Source organism: Chaetodon auriga, chromosome 3, assembly GCF_051107435.1.
Source record: "Chaetodon auriga isolate fChaAug3 chromosome 3, fChaAug3.hap1, whole genome shotgun sequence".
NCBI lineage: Eukaryota > Metazoa > Chordata > Actinopteri > Chaetodontiformes > Chaetodontidae > Chaetodon > Chaetodon auriga.
Window position 1 is genome coordinate 14081623 of NC_135076.1, and position 13503 is coordinate 14095125.

The following is a 13503-nucleotide window of genomic DNA, read 5'->3' on the forward strand; positions in this document are numbered from 1 at the left end:
AATACCATCTGCTGGGAGCTTTGACACTCTGAAATGGGTCATAAAATGAGTGTAGTGAGCATGTTCACTTTTGATACTTGCGTTTTTTTTTGGTATTTTTAAATTGTTGTATTGACACTTTTACTTAAGTAGAAGTAGTTCCTCCACCACAGACCACAATTAAGTCCGTCAGGCAGCTGGCTGGCAAAAATAATGGCTAAATGCAACAACAGGGCTGGAAAACGGAGCTTGGGTATAAAATAAACAAAGAGTTTAATTACTATTAGTTTCCAGTTTCATGCTGATGTTATATAAAAAGCCCATAAATGTACCAACCTTCAGACAATGTTAATGCCATTAATGTTATAATTTATTATTTAACGTGTTTCAATAAATGAACATTTGATCATGTAGACCAGATGGGGAAATGACTTTGGTTTGCATGTACGCTTGAAGGAGTTGTACATGTAAATCTACATACTGCCTTTGTTTGTGAGTCAAAATGCTCCAGCCTCAGCTCTCATAGTGTCACCAATTTTGCATGTGGAAAAGTGAATGCAGCCTCTTTCAGAATAATTCTTTTATGACTTAACATTAGCATTCAGTTTCCACTTACCAAAATGTAACAGCTGGCTTCTCACTCTCTGTGATTGCCTCAACTAACCTCAATTTCTGCACCTTGTTAAAGTGTCCCTTACATGTGTGCACGTACTTGCACTTGAATTGACTGGACACTTAAAATATTCTCAGCTAATTCTTTTGAAAATAAATGCAATTCAGTTTGGGTCCTGCTAGTTCATACTGTCGTAGACTGCACGCAATTTCTTATATTCCCAACTGTTTATAGAGTTTAAATTGAAAACGTTCCTTTTATATTCAGGTGTACGGCCTGAAATTTATCACGGCTCTCTTTCCTTTGAGCCATTCAGAAGAGTCTCAAAATGCAGGTTAGGTGTACGAGGAGGTGTGGACTCATGGTGTTTCAAATTGAACGAAATAATATCCATGCATGTGACTCATAAAGGGCACCTGCTCTTGGGCTCCTGCTGGTAGTGTTTTCCCAGCGGTTGGTTGAAGATCAGGGCTGAAAACAGAGCAGGGTCCCAGTGGGGGTCCACATCTGGAGTTTGCGAACATGAAGGCCAAGAACTGAGGCTTCAGGGCCTAATTTAGCAGCTGCGGGGGGAAAAGACGCTGTGGGCAAGAAGACTGAAGCGCCACCCACTGTGATTCACTCAGAAATGAAGAATTTGACTTCAAAACACCATATATCCATTAAACAGCTCCACAAATTTTTAGCATTGTGTGACATTATATAAGTTTATTGGATTTAGTTAACTTGATAACTTTAACTTTGATATGATGATTTGATACACACACACACACACACACACACACACACACACTCTTAAATATGGTGCTCAACTGAGGCATTTTAATGTTCTCCTTAAACGTTTCGACCATACTAGCTGGATTGAGTCACATTTACAAAGCAGCAGAGAAAGAACCTCCATATATCCACTTTAGATTGCCACCTTTCGTACTTGAGGAAATACCTTTTGTACTTAGGAAGAAATTTTCAAGGTAGTTGTCTGAAAGTCAATTCTTTTATATTTTTTCTGTGTTGTGACTTGCCGGCTCTGCAGGAGGAAAAAAGTTATAGATTTTTCTCGTATTGCATTTATGGACAAATGGTGACAACATCAAAACAAACAAACACAACTTGGAGCCACTACTGCCAGACAACTACTTCAGAATTGATTTGATGTTCTGTGCACTGTAAAAGCTGAACAACATAAATTTTAGTGCTTCTGTTTTATGGAGTTCAACAAAAAGAAAATGCACAACAAACCCTTCTGTTTTTGTTGTTTGAAGCTGTATATTTGTATGGTTTAGCTTTACATGTTAGACATAGTTTCAGGCTGATGTTTCTATTCAGGCCAACATCGAATGAGTGAGGGAGAGATTTGGGGTCTGGCGGCTTACTTAAAGCCACTAGGCTCCCAGTTTTACTGCAACTGTTAGGATAAGCAGGAAATGGATCGATGGATGTCCTCTTGTGTGTGTTCCTGCAAAGTCTCAGTTCTGCATGATGATGATGTTCATAGCAACTGTACTCTGCTGCAATACAAAAAAATTATCTGTATAAATTCAGACAAAGTGCTGTTAAAGTCCAATCATTTGCCTCTAACCCCATGCAGATATAATCCACCTTCTCCTCCCCCTTTGAAATCCACCTCCTTTCACCTGAATATTTCCACATCTACTTCAGAAGAAGGGGGTCAATATTCAAAGCTTTTGTCCCTGCTGCACCAGCTCCTGTCTTTATTTAACCTCTTTGTCTCCTCTCTCCCCCTGCTGAAGTCCTGAAACCTTCAGCAGAGAGAGCACAGAGCCCAAATGGACTCTTAACCTGAACGCTCTGTCGCTCTTTCAGACCTGCTCCCCTGTCTTGCATCCATCATCAGCTCCTCGGTTACATCTGGCTGTGCAGTGCACCCGCTGTGTTCATGTCAACAAGAGTAACTCCATAACAACTTGAGCAAGAATAACTTGTCAAAAGCCACCTTTTGACATTACTAATGCCAAGAACTTCAGACTACAGATGATATCATTGCTTTAATTCCTTTCCGAGAAAAGGTCAGAAATATACAAACCTACTTGACCTGTCTGCCCAAACTGCCTCATCGCTTTTCACTCCACGTTTTCAGGTCCTCCAGGGCTCAGTCCTTGTCTGACCTCTTATTTCCGCTCAGTTATTGCTGCATGTAGTAAGTCCATTGGCTATGCTTTCACTATCAACTTGTCTTGGAAAGCTTGCCCCCTAAACATTTGTTATTTAATACCCAATTAATACTAACTTGCTGCACCATCCCACAGCCTTATTGTGACCCTCCAAAATAAAATATCTATCCACTACAATGAATAGTCCCACAGAAATGCACAAAATCTATTGAATCAAACCTTTTGTTAACATATGTACAGCTCATGATTCAAGCCTTTGACGTGTGCAGTTTCTCAGTGCCGACCTCCCTGAATTCATGTTTTCAGACTTCAGTCATCCAGATCTAACCCTAACCCTAACCCTCATCTTCAACCTCCCTTAATGCTACAATATAACTCTCCTAATACTTTCATGTGGCTCGTTCACACCAGTGTTTTACTAGCGACCACCATTACAGTCCTTCCATACCTCCAGATACCTCCAGAGTCCTATGGTTAGAAGTCAACTGATTTCTCATATTGGTCACAACTGATCGGATTTGATCCCACTTCACAAACTAAGCTCCAGCTCTACCTCCACACAACAACACGCATTTTTCATTAATGTTGTAATTTTTATTCATTTTTTTAGTCTGGCTACTTAGCAAGACTATGAGCTCACAACCACGCTAGTGGCTCCAAGTTTAGCAGGGAAATCAGGTCAGTCAGTCATTTATTGTTGCATCAAGTATGTCTATTGTGCAAATTTAGAGTAAACTGAAACTCTTAATTTGTACTATAGACTGCTCCTACTTTTACTACTGCTGCTGCTACGACTGTCGCATCTCTGAATGCCATTGCTATAACTGTTAATTGATCCTATCATGTGGAACTCATCATTTTTACTGGGTGCTGTTTATCATTAGACAATTTAAGTGGTCACTGCTGATTTGCAGTGTTGTTTTGTTTATGCTATTGCCAATCCTAGCTGGATTCATCCCTCATGAGAGCTGTGTCAGTTACCTTGATTATAAAGCCATAGCAACTAAAAAGTTGCTTGGAGTGCCTGTTGCTAAGCTCCTTCTCCAAGCCTTGATATTACTTTCTCTATAAATAGGTTTATCTCCACTGAGGTCAAACTGCTTCATTCAGCTTAGTGAATACAAAGTCAGAACCCATTTATCATCAGAGGAGCAGTACATTTAGAAGATTTACATTTTAGTCACCCTTATCCACAGTGACTTAAAATGAGTGAGCCAGCTGGGGTTTTCTGTCTTTCTGAAGGATACGAGGATGATTTCAGAGAGAATAGTTGGTTAGTAAAGCTGTCAAGTGCCTGTAAGTTTTTTTCTTATTGCACTTAGGAAAATCTGTCATTAACAACATTCAGGTATATGAAGTCTTCTAATCCTCACTGTACTTTGTTCCCACAGCACAAACTCAAGCCTCACTGCTGAACTCAAGTCTAATTCTAGTTTGAAGCTAAACCCAAACTGTCAACTAAATTCAATCCTTATACCAACGTGACATAATCCTATAGCAGCTAAAATCCTAAACCCACTCACTGTCAACTGTTCTTAAACTGAAGGCCTAAAACTCAACTTATCGTGACAGAATACAAGAATACCAACACTCTGTATTCATTTCCCTCTGAACAGACACATTCTTCAGATTATTTAATTTCAAACTCAAACGTCGTTTGAATCCTATTTTTCATCAAAATGCCAAAATATTTCTCTTCATGAGCAAATGGAAGTGTTGTTGGGGGGACTTGTTTATTTTCACCATTCAATTACGTACGTTAGGCTTCTCCTTCACCTTGAGTCATGTGACCTTCATCAATATATAGACTAATCTCCACTTGGGTCAAGCTGCGATGTTCCCTTTTGTTCTGGCAAGCTGTAGTTTGTTGTATAATTGGATGTCTCTTCATTCCTTTCCCTTCTCACATGAAAGCAGCTTTATATCATCCAGTGTGTACACTGGCAGTGTCACACCAGTAGACCTTACAGCAATTCTGATTGGCTCTTTTTATAATCAAGCAACCATCTGGTGGCTTCCTAATGGGCTTAATGAGTTTTTCTTTGCATTGTTCCTGCACGTGTGCACTAATGAGTGACTGTATACACAGGTGAACATGTACATAGATACATGTATGCAAACTCAGACGTATACAAACTGTTCTTTGTGCCCAGCTGTCTCACTGCTGCTCTGCTCAATGATAAAAGTCCATGCATTGTGAATAAGTCATCTCTTGGATGTAATTAACCGCATAGCTTCATTTCATATCCCACGGTTCAAGGTTCTAACATAGCAGCTTTCTATATCTTCTATATCTTTCTGTACATACATTATTATAAGTTATTATGAGCCCAAATGACTCTGGTGTCACATGGCCTCCATACAGGTTTCTGTCCTTCAGAGGCCACTGAAGAGGACACGCCTTTTACACCATCCCAACTCCAAGGGTCTGAGGTGGAGCCCAGAAATAATCGTCTCAGTGGCCTTTTGTGCACTCAGCAAAGCAAGATGGGGAGTTCATTTGCTGTGAAAATTTATATCTCCCTTTTCCTTGGCTCCTGGTGTTCTCCCATCCCCACCACACACATAGCAGGATGGGTATTCTTCTTTCTGTGGGCAGCAGCCGCCATCACTGACACGCCACATGTTTTATTGCCCACTAAAGCATAATGCTCCACTCCTTTTTGATATTGAATTATTTATTTATTTTCCTGTGCTGCCTGTGAGCCCCTATGAACGATTGGGTGCCTTGTGCCTGCTGCGACATGATCTCGGGGGGTATAAATATATTGCCGGTATTTGTTTCCCACCTCTAAGTGGATCGGACGACACTGCAGACAAATACTCATCCTCCAAAGTAGAAGAGCCTCGACAACAAAACAAGTATGTCCTCTGCTCCATAATCCTTATTGCATCCAGCCGTCTGGTGGGGGTTGCAGGGAGAAATAGAAGACTGTTATTATCAGACTCAGATTGCTTTGTGTTTGCCCAGTATGGATTTTGTACATGAGACCTGTGACTTTGCACAAATGCAGAGACTCTAATACTATATATGATACTGCGTGTATCTAAAATACATTTTACATTCAATATTTTATTTCACAGCTATTGAAAGCATCCATAGAGCAGGGTTTATTTTCAAAGACACTTTCCCTTTAATGGCAATAATATCCGGAAACAGGATTTGTCAAGAAATCCTTTTCTTACCTAACCTAAATATTCAAATATTACTAACAGACGTTTATTGAGACTAAATGGCCATTTTCTTGTGCATTTATCATTTCGATGCAGAATTTTTGTTAGCTGTTTTCTTTTTAAGTATTTGATTGCTGCTCCTGCTGCCACAATCTTCAGTTAACTCTGAGGCTGCTCCAATGTGCTGCTCCTATAGAACAATCTTGCTGGTTAAATTAGTGTTAATGCATGTGGAGGTATCCTAATAAAGGATGACATAAAGACTGTTGTCGTGCTGCATCATAATGCCTCATGTGGCCTTATTATTGTTATTATATCTTTTAGAAAGACTGATGAAAGACACCCTGCTTGAGAAAATACACAGCGTCTGGCTGACGCTTGTGGAACTGAGGCTGTAGCTTAAAAGCAGGGCAGCTTCCTGCTCATGAGACCGACACCGGGCTTCTTAATTCTGTCACAGAATTTGAGATGAGGGTGTTGGTTCAGAAGACTGGAACCAAGCTAAGTAATTAATTTAATGCTTAATTGATGGAGTTTGGGCAGAGAAGGTCTGGTATAGAGAAAAAAAAGGACAGGACAGTTCTGTTAAATTCAAGATCACAAGACACTTCATGGTATTGAATGATAACAGTAATATCATACATATGTAAAAATGTTAAGCTTCTCTTCTGGGTTACTTCAAATAAAAAGATTGAAAAGTGTCAGGACAAAGTGTGTTTGTTACAGAGCGACTTAAATGAGAATACTCGTAGAATGTGGAAGCTAAACATATGACCAATCTGATTTCACACAGCCCCCACTGGGTGAATTCTGGGACATACATTAGCACCATGGCACTGCTGGAGAAGTAGAGGAATCTGTATTTTCTCCACGATTCAAGGCCAGTGTGTCCTTACAAAATTTTAGGACTTCATTGGAAATCACGAATGACAAAATCCTGCACCCAGTATTGATGTGGAACAGAAGTGCTGGGCGACAGCAGTATCTCTCTCACACTAACGTCATCTCCATATCTCTGACTTCCTTATTACTAGCTCCCCTTCTTTCTCTCCCATTCACTCTTTGAAGCTGTAACAAAAGAGAAAAATTGAGAGAGTTATCACAGTTTTTGCATAACCAGCCCATCAGTCTTGTACAAAATCATGTTTATTCATTTTGCCCTCAGGGGAGAGGGGGTAAAAAGGAGATGATTAAATTCTAATTTGACCTCTATCATAATTTAGCTGAGCCTATTATGATGTCAATCATTTGAACTCAATACTGCAGTGAGGAGAGAGCGACTGTGTGGCGAAGGGAAAGGGGATTATAGACAGTTTGGAGACCACACAGTCACTGTATCGAATTGGTTTTATTTAGCCACATGTAATTTTTTCCCCAGCGAGAACAGAGCTTGTTCAAATGTTCCACGTGTGAAGTGAACATGGGGCATCAAAGGAATGATGGACTTGACTATAGCTAGTGAAGGTTGCTTTTCACTGTGTAATATTGTGCTACACTGGGGGAATGATTTGCTTATTACAAGGGTGAGTCAAAGATGTGACGAGCTCCGCACGATAGCAGTAAAGAAAGAAAGAAAAAAAGGATTCAGTGTTTTTCAGCTGCCTGTGTTATATGTATATGCTCTGTGCGTCCATTTGTCGAGGTGTGTATAAGCTGAAAATGTATTCGTAAGGCCCTCAAATCCATTAGACACATTTGGTGCATTGAATGTCTTTATATTCATCTGCAAAACAAAGCAGATCACAAACACATAGTATGTACATTGTGTTCTCTGAACATCTCCTAAGTGCTGTTATCCACCCCTGGATTTTGATAAAGTGAAAATAGGAACATGCAAAAAAATCAGCTAGCAAAATACATTACTGTACCAAAATAGCTGAAGACTCAGGCCTCTGTGCTTTTCTGGACTGGATTGATGCTGGTTTTAAAGGGAGTACACCAGTGATTCAGTATTGCACTCATGTTGACACAGTAAGAGACTGATGCAGAGGAGGCTGGGATATTCTGACTTTTATCCCCAGTATGGATCTATTTACAAAAATGTTGGGTCCTACAGTTCACATAGTGCATCTCTTTACTACCTGTTATGACCAATTATGTAACACTGCAGTGCCATCAGTCCCCAGTGAGGAGCTCTGCTACTAAAAGTGACAATGGTGATTCAGTACAGTTCATCCAATTTAAAGATTTGTAGATTAAGATTTGTTCATTCGCGTTCTGAACACCTTCCAATGCAGGGACAGGAATCAGATTTGTTTTGACCCATCACGGTACCGTTGATTGGGATAGGACCAGGGTTCTAAATTAACACCCGCCAACCCGCCAAATGCGGGTTAAAATTCATATTGGCGGGTGTAAATAAAAACTTACTAGCCAATTTGGCCGGTAATGCATTAGGCAATCATGTCAGTCAGAGCCGCTCTACAGTTCTTGGTCATTTGTCCCCCTGACAGTCCGTCCTACAGTTCCCATGAACACTGTCGTAATGCTACGTGATGACGTACAAAACGCCCATTGGCTGTGCGCAAGCACACTACAGTTTGTAGTGCAACCGGCGCGAGAAACCACGGAAACGCAAACACGAAGAAGAAGAAGAAGAAGAATGAACGGCGGCGTATAAACTGTAAAAAAGGAGAGTGAGCTAGCTAAAAGTAAAAAGTAAAGTTAAACTAAATGCTGCGGTGGTTGGGACAGACGTCTGGGGGGAGAAGAGGAAGGAGGCAGGGGATGAGAATGTCGACAAAGCGTGCGAAACGAAGAAAAGAAAGTTTAACGCTAAATGGCTGACAGGTCGTGAATGGCTTGAGTTTGATCACGAAAATGCCGTCATGTTTTGTAAGGATTGCCGCATGTACACGAAAGAAAAAAACAAGACGAATAATTTTGTGCTGGGGACTAATAATTTTAAAGTGGAGGCAGTAAAGGACCATGAGAATGCCCGAAGTCATCAGGAGAGCCGAAGGAGTCTGCAGTACTGACTGCTGCACTGTTTGTGTTTTCTAGTTGTACATACATAATTCAATTTATTACCAATGCAATTTTTTGCAAGTGTTTAAGTCATGGCTGTTACCTACGTATATATATATTTCTTATTAAAGAAGGAAAGCAGAAACACTTTAAGTTGAAAGGAAAAATACATTTTATTAGGAATGTAATGATACTAAATACTGGAAAAATGTATTTTAGAAAATAATAAATCTGACAGCATTTTTTGTTTGTATAAATTAAATATTTGCACTTTCTGTTTATATTTTGTTTCATGTGTTGTACTTTCTGTGCATTTTTCATGCCAATAATGTAAATAAAATGATCAAATGCATTCAGTGGCACTCATAATCTCTCTTATTTTCACCGGGAAAAAATTTGGCTAGTGGAAATTCTGATTGGCTGGTAACTTTAGAAGATCACCAGCCACATTGGCTGGTGATCAAAAAAGTTAATTTAGAACCCTGGATAGGACTGCTATCTACTGCCTGTTCTATTTGTCTTTTGTTGTGTGACAGCTAAGCTCAGTTGCCAGTTTATTAGGCACCCCTAACTAGAGCTAATGCAGTCTAAAACACCAGCAATAAACCCTGCCCTCATGAATACCACATACAGACAGGTATTTCTATGATGTTGAGGATAATGAGGAAAATGTTGAGTATGTCATTTAAAGAAAACCTTAACATGGACAGCAATGCACTTCATTTGTTGGCAGTACATCTTCACTGGGACACTCCCAGTAGTGCTCAGACTTTGAAGCCACTCTCTTAAATCTTCTTCTTTTTTTTTTTTCACTGAAAGAACATTGTCAAACCAGAACATAACACAATAATATACCAGTTCGGATAACCACACAGCGCCAAGACATTGATTCAATCAACATGCAAGCTGTGTGGTTTCAGTGATAACAGAGCAAGCATGATAACAGCAATAGAAAATGTTGCATTATTGCACTATTTTCTGGCGAGACCTGAAAAATGTCTCCTATATATGTTTTCAATGACATAAACTTCACAGTCATGTCACATGGAAAAGACTGAGTTGAACAAAAATGTCTCCATTATTGTTGAAACTGTAAAACTACATTTCACAGTGCTCAGTGCTGTTAGCCCTCTTATGTGTCGCTGCCTGTGTTTTCTGTGTTTACTGTGTGGTTGGATTGGCTGTTGCTGGTCTGTGTATGATGTTAATGATGTCGACAGTGTCCTGATGATCTGATGAGAGGGCTTGACTGAAGTGTGTATGTGCACCATACACGTTTGACTGAAGTGTGTGTGTGTGTGTGTACCATACAGGGCTGCACAACGAAATGCAGTTGAACTTACGTGAACTTACTACTGTGTGTGTGTTTTTCTGTTCCAGTATATACACTATACAGTATATGTGTGTGTTTGGCCTTGTCGCACATATTTCTTTTCATCAGAGGCTCAAAGGCGAGGGGACCATGGGGATCCACTCAGCGGGCGAAATCACTCCTCAGAAGGAGGGGGGGAGGTCTGCTTGGGGTTATCTCCTGGACCGACTGGAGCATGCTATGGGGATAATGCCACAAAACATGTGATTTAATTCCTCCCTCTAAAAGGAAGAAGAAATATGTTTTCAGTTATTTCAAAGAGCTAGCAAAAATCAAGCTTTTCATAAAGCCCGGCTTGGAAAGGGGGCGAAAAAGTGACATTTAAGAACTTCAATTTATCGCTGCCTTGATTTCCTGTCCCGTCCTCTTTTTCTTCATTTCTTTTTTTTCTGGTATTTTGTGACAATTAAATGTTCGTGCAAAGCTGCACATGTGCATTATCAGAATGTTTTTTTTTGTCCTTTGTATTATGAGTTATTAAGCGTCACTTGAAGACAGTTCTGGTAATGTGTTGCTTTTTGTTCTGTGTCTCAGAAGGTTTTCCCATTGCACCAGTACTGCTCTGTGCTCATACTGAAACTAATAGGACTACGCTGATACAATTTCTTTATTATTCTTGACAATTTACTGGTGCTTCTTAGTTTGTAAACAGCATTGGAAATCTCTGATTTATCTTTACAAATGGAGCAAGTGGACAGTACCAAACATCAGCAATGTAGCCCAACCAGCAGCATTTAAAACTGTCTCAAAGCCGATGTGTTTAGGTGTCAGCATGCTTCAGTCACACTGAACTGTAAAACAGACAATACAGCTATAGAAAAAACTAGCGCTGCACACACAGAATCATGCAGAAACATGAATCGCAACAAGTCTTTCTCAGCTGCTTCATCTGCCTCTGCACACCTCTTTATCACCAGGTTGACAGCACAATGAGGGAAAGACATAATCAAATTTACTGAAGTACATTCCTTGTGGGATTCCTCAATGATGGTTTAAGCAATATGAAATTTAACAGCTGAGCTCATTTGTTTTGGCCAATTCATGTTGCACTGTCATGTTACAGTGATGAATGATGTTCCTCAGCAGCAAGAGGGTAAGAGGTTAAAAAGTTTTCTGACTGAAGATAGAAATATTTGAAACTAACTCAATATCATCAAGTGAATGATGCCAAGAACAGTCTCACTTCTGAGAGTACAAGACGTTGTTGAAACCTCTGGACAAAGAAGTTTAAGATAAAAATAACAGAATAAAGGTGGGCAGGTAAGCCATATTTAGTGTTTTTAAGAAGTAAAAATACATGAATTCAATTAAAATGAAGTACATAATTTTAGTAAATTTGGTTCTTTACTGGAAAATAACCAACGAATTGAGTTTTTGTTTCTCAATTTGCAGGCCCATTTTGGGTGGAAGTAACAAAAATCGCACACTGTAAGCAATAAATCAGTTGGTTATTGTGAATGATGAATAGACGACAGTAACACAGCCCAGGTGAGAATCTGAGCAACACTTTTTCCAAATAAAATGTCAATAAAATTGACATTATCACTTTATTTTTCATTTCACGTGCATTTCTTCACATCAATTATTAATCCCTAAGCATTTTCCTTACTCTCATCTTTTTCTTTTATTATTTTTTCTTCCTTTCATCCTGGAGGCCACTTTCCTTAAATGATAAATGGCAATTTTATGAAGTGAATGATGAATGTAAGACCAGAAAAATGATGAAGCATTGCTCTGTTTTCATATCATGACTGTTTTAATCAAATCGGCTTTAAATTAATCAAATCACTAGATAGTTAATCAACTTCTCATTTCAAATCCATTTTTATAATCCTGTTTTTTCAATAGAAGACATCTTCTGCTCTTTATTTCCTCTGTGTCAACAAAACACATTACACAAACCACCAGAAAACCTGTGTCGGTCACTGATCTGATTTATGTTTTGGATCATCACATGTGCTTTTGCCCCACAACCACTAAAGTGTTTCTTCAAAGCAATAGCTATCTCTGGAACAAACAGACAATTTGTGAGCGCAACAGAAGAACTCAATTTCAACACCAAATTGAAGTGAAGAGACAAATAGCTGCTCACACACTTTGACTGAGTGTTGATCTTTAACACTGCCACAACTGTTAAAACATACATGGAAAAACAACAAAAACACTGGAGGAACATGGCTTCACACTCAGGATTAAACCACTTAAGACAGGTCCACGTCATATCCAAGCTTGATGGGAAGGAAGCTGTTTGTGAAGCTGTCAGCTGGGGGTTGGAAAAAACCTAATGGCTGATGATCATTCATTGATCCTTCAGCAGCCACATCCCTTCGGCTCATTTCTGACCTCCCCCTCTTTCTATTTCCTTTTCTCCCGCTCCAAACACATCGCCTCCCAACGTCCCGCAAGGTCTCATTGATCGGTGTCCTTCAAGGGCGCAGTGGTCGTGTGGTTGGAGGCATCCTGCAATGTGGACTCTTAGACGGTCGAACAAGTTAAGATGATTGTACTGGACCACTTACTGTAGAGAGTCAGCAGGGACAATGATCAGGGGACCACAGCACAGTACAGCTCAAAGATTGAGAGCTTACCCATATCTCCACCTCATTACCCTCTTATTCCAATTTGTAGACACATTCCTCAGCACAGCGTCGCCCTGAATCATAAGAGGAGGTCTTCTCTTCTGCCAAGAACCTGGAGAGAAAAAGCCCACAGGCACAGAGAATATAGGGTTTAAAATTGCAATTTAGCCGTACGTCTGCCCTGCTCTCGTAAAGTGATTTTAATAAAATGCAATGTATTTGCACCAAATATGAATACCTGCAATGAATACCTGTAATTAATTAAGCACTGTGCTGTAAATCATGCCTGACGGTTGTGTGTGATTGGACAAGACAGCTTTATCCAAGCTAGCTGTTGGAAAGGCTGGCATGCTTACATCTATTCCATGTGACTTGTATTTCGCTTTATATTGACACCAGAGGTTGAATTCATTATTTCTGAGAATGATGGTACGCCGCCTGAGCAATATTGAACACCATTCTCAGGCACATGGATGACTGAGCATGGGAACTTCCATGCATCATGATGCTTCGGACGACTCAGTCATTGATGCACAGCATGGGGGAGTGTCTAGTTGTCTGAAGACTCATAAAAAATGGCTGTGTATTTAATATGACTGTGTTTTGATCTTTATAACGACACTTTTCCTGGCCAAAGCGAACAAGATCCAGATTGCAATTGTTTTAACTGTTGGCAGTGTCAAAAAT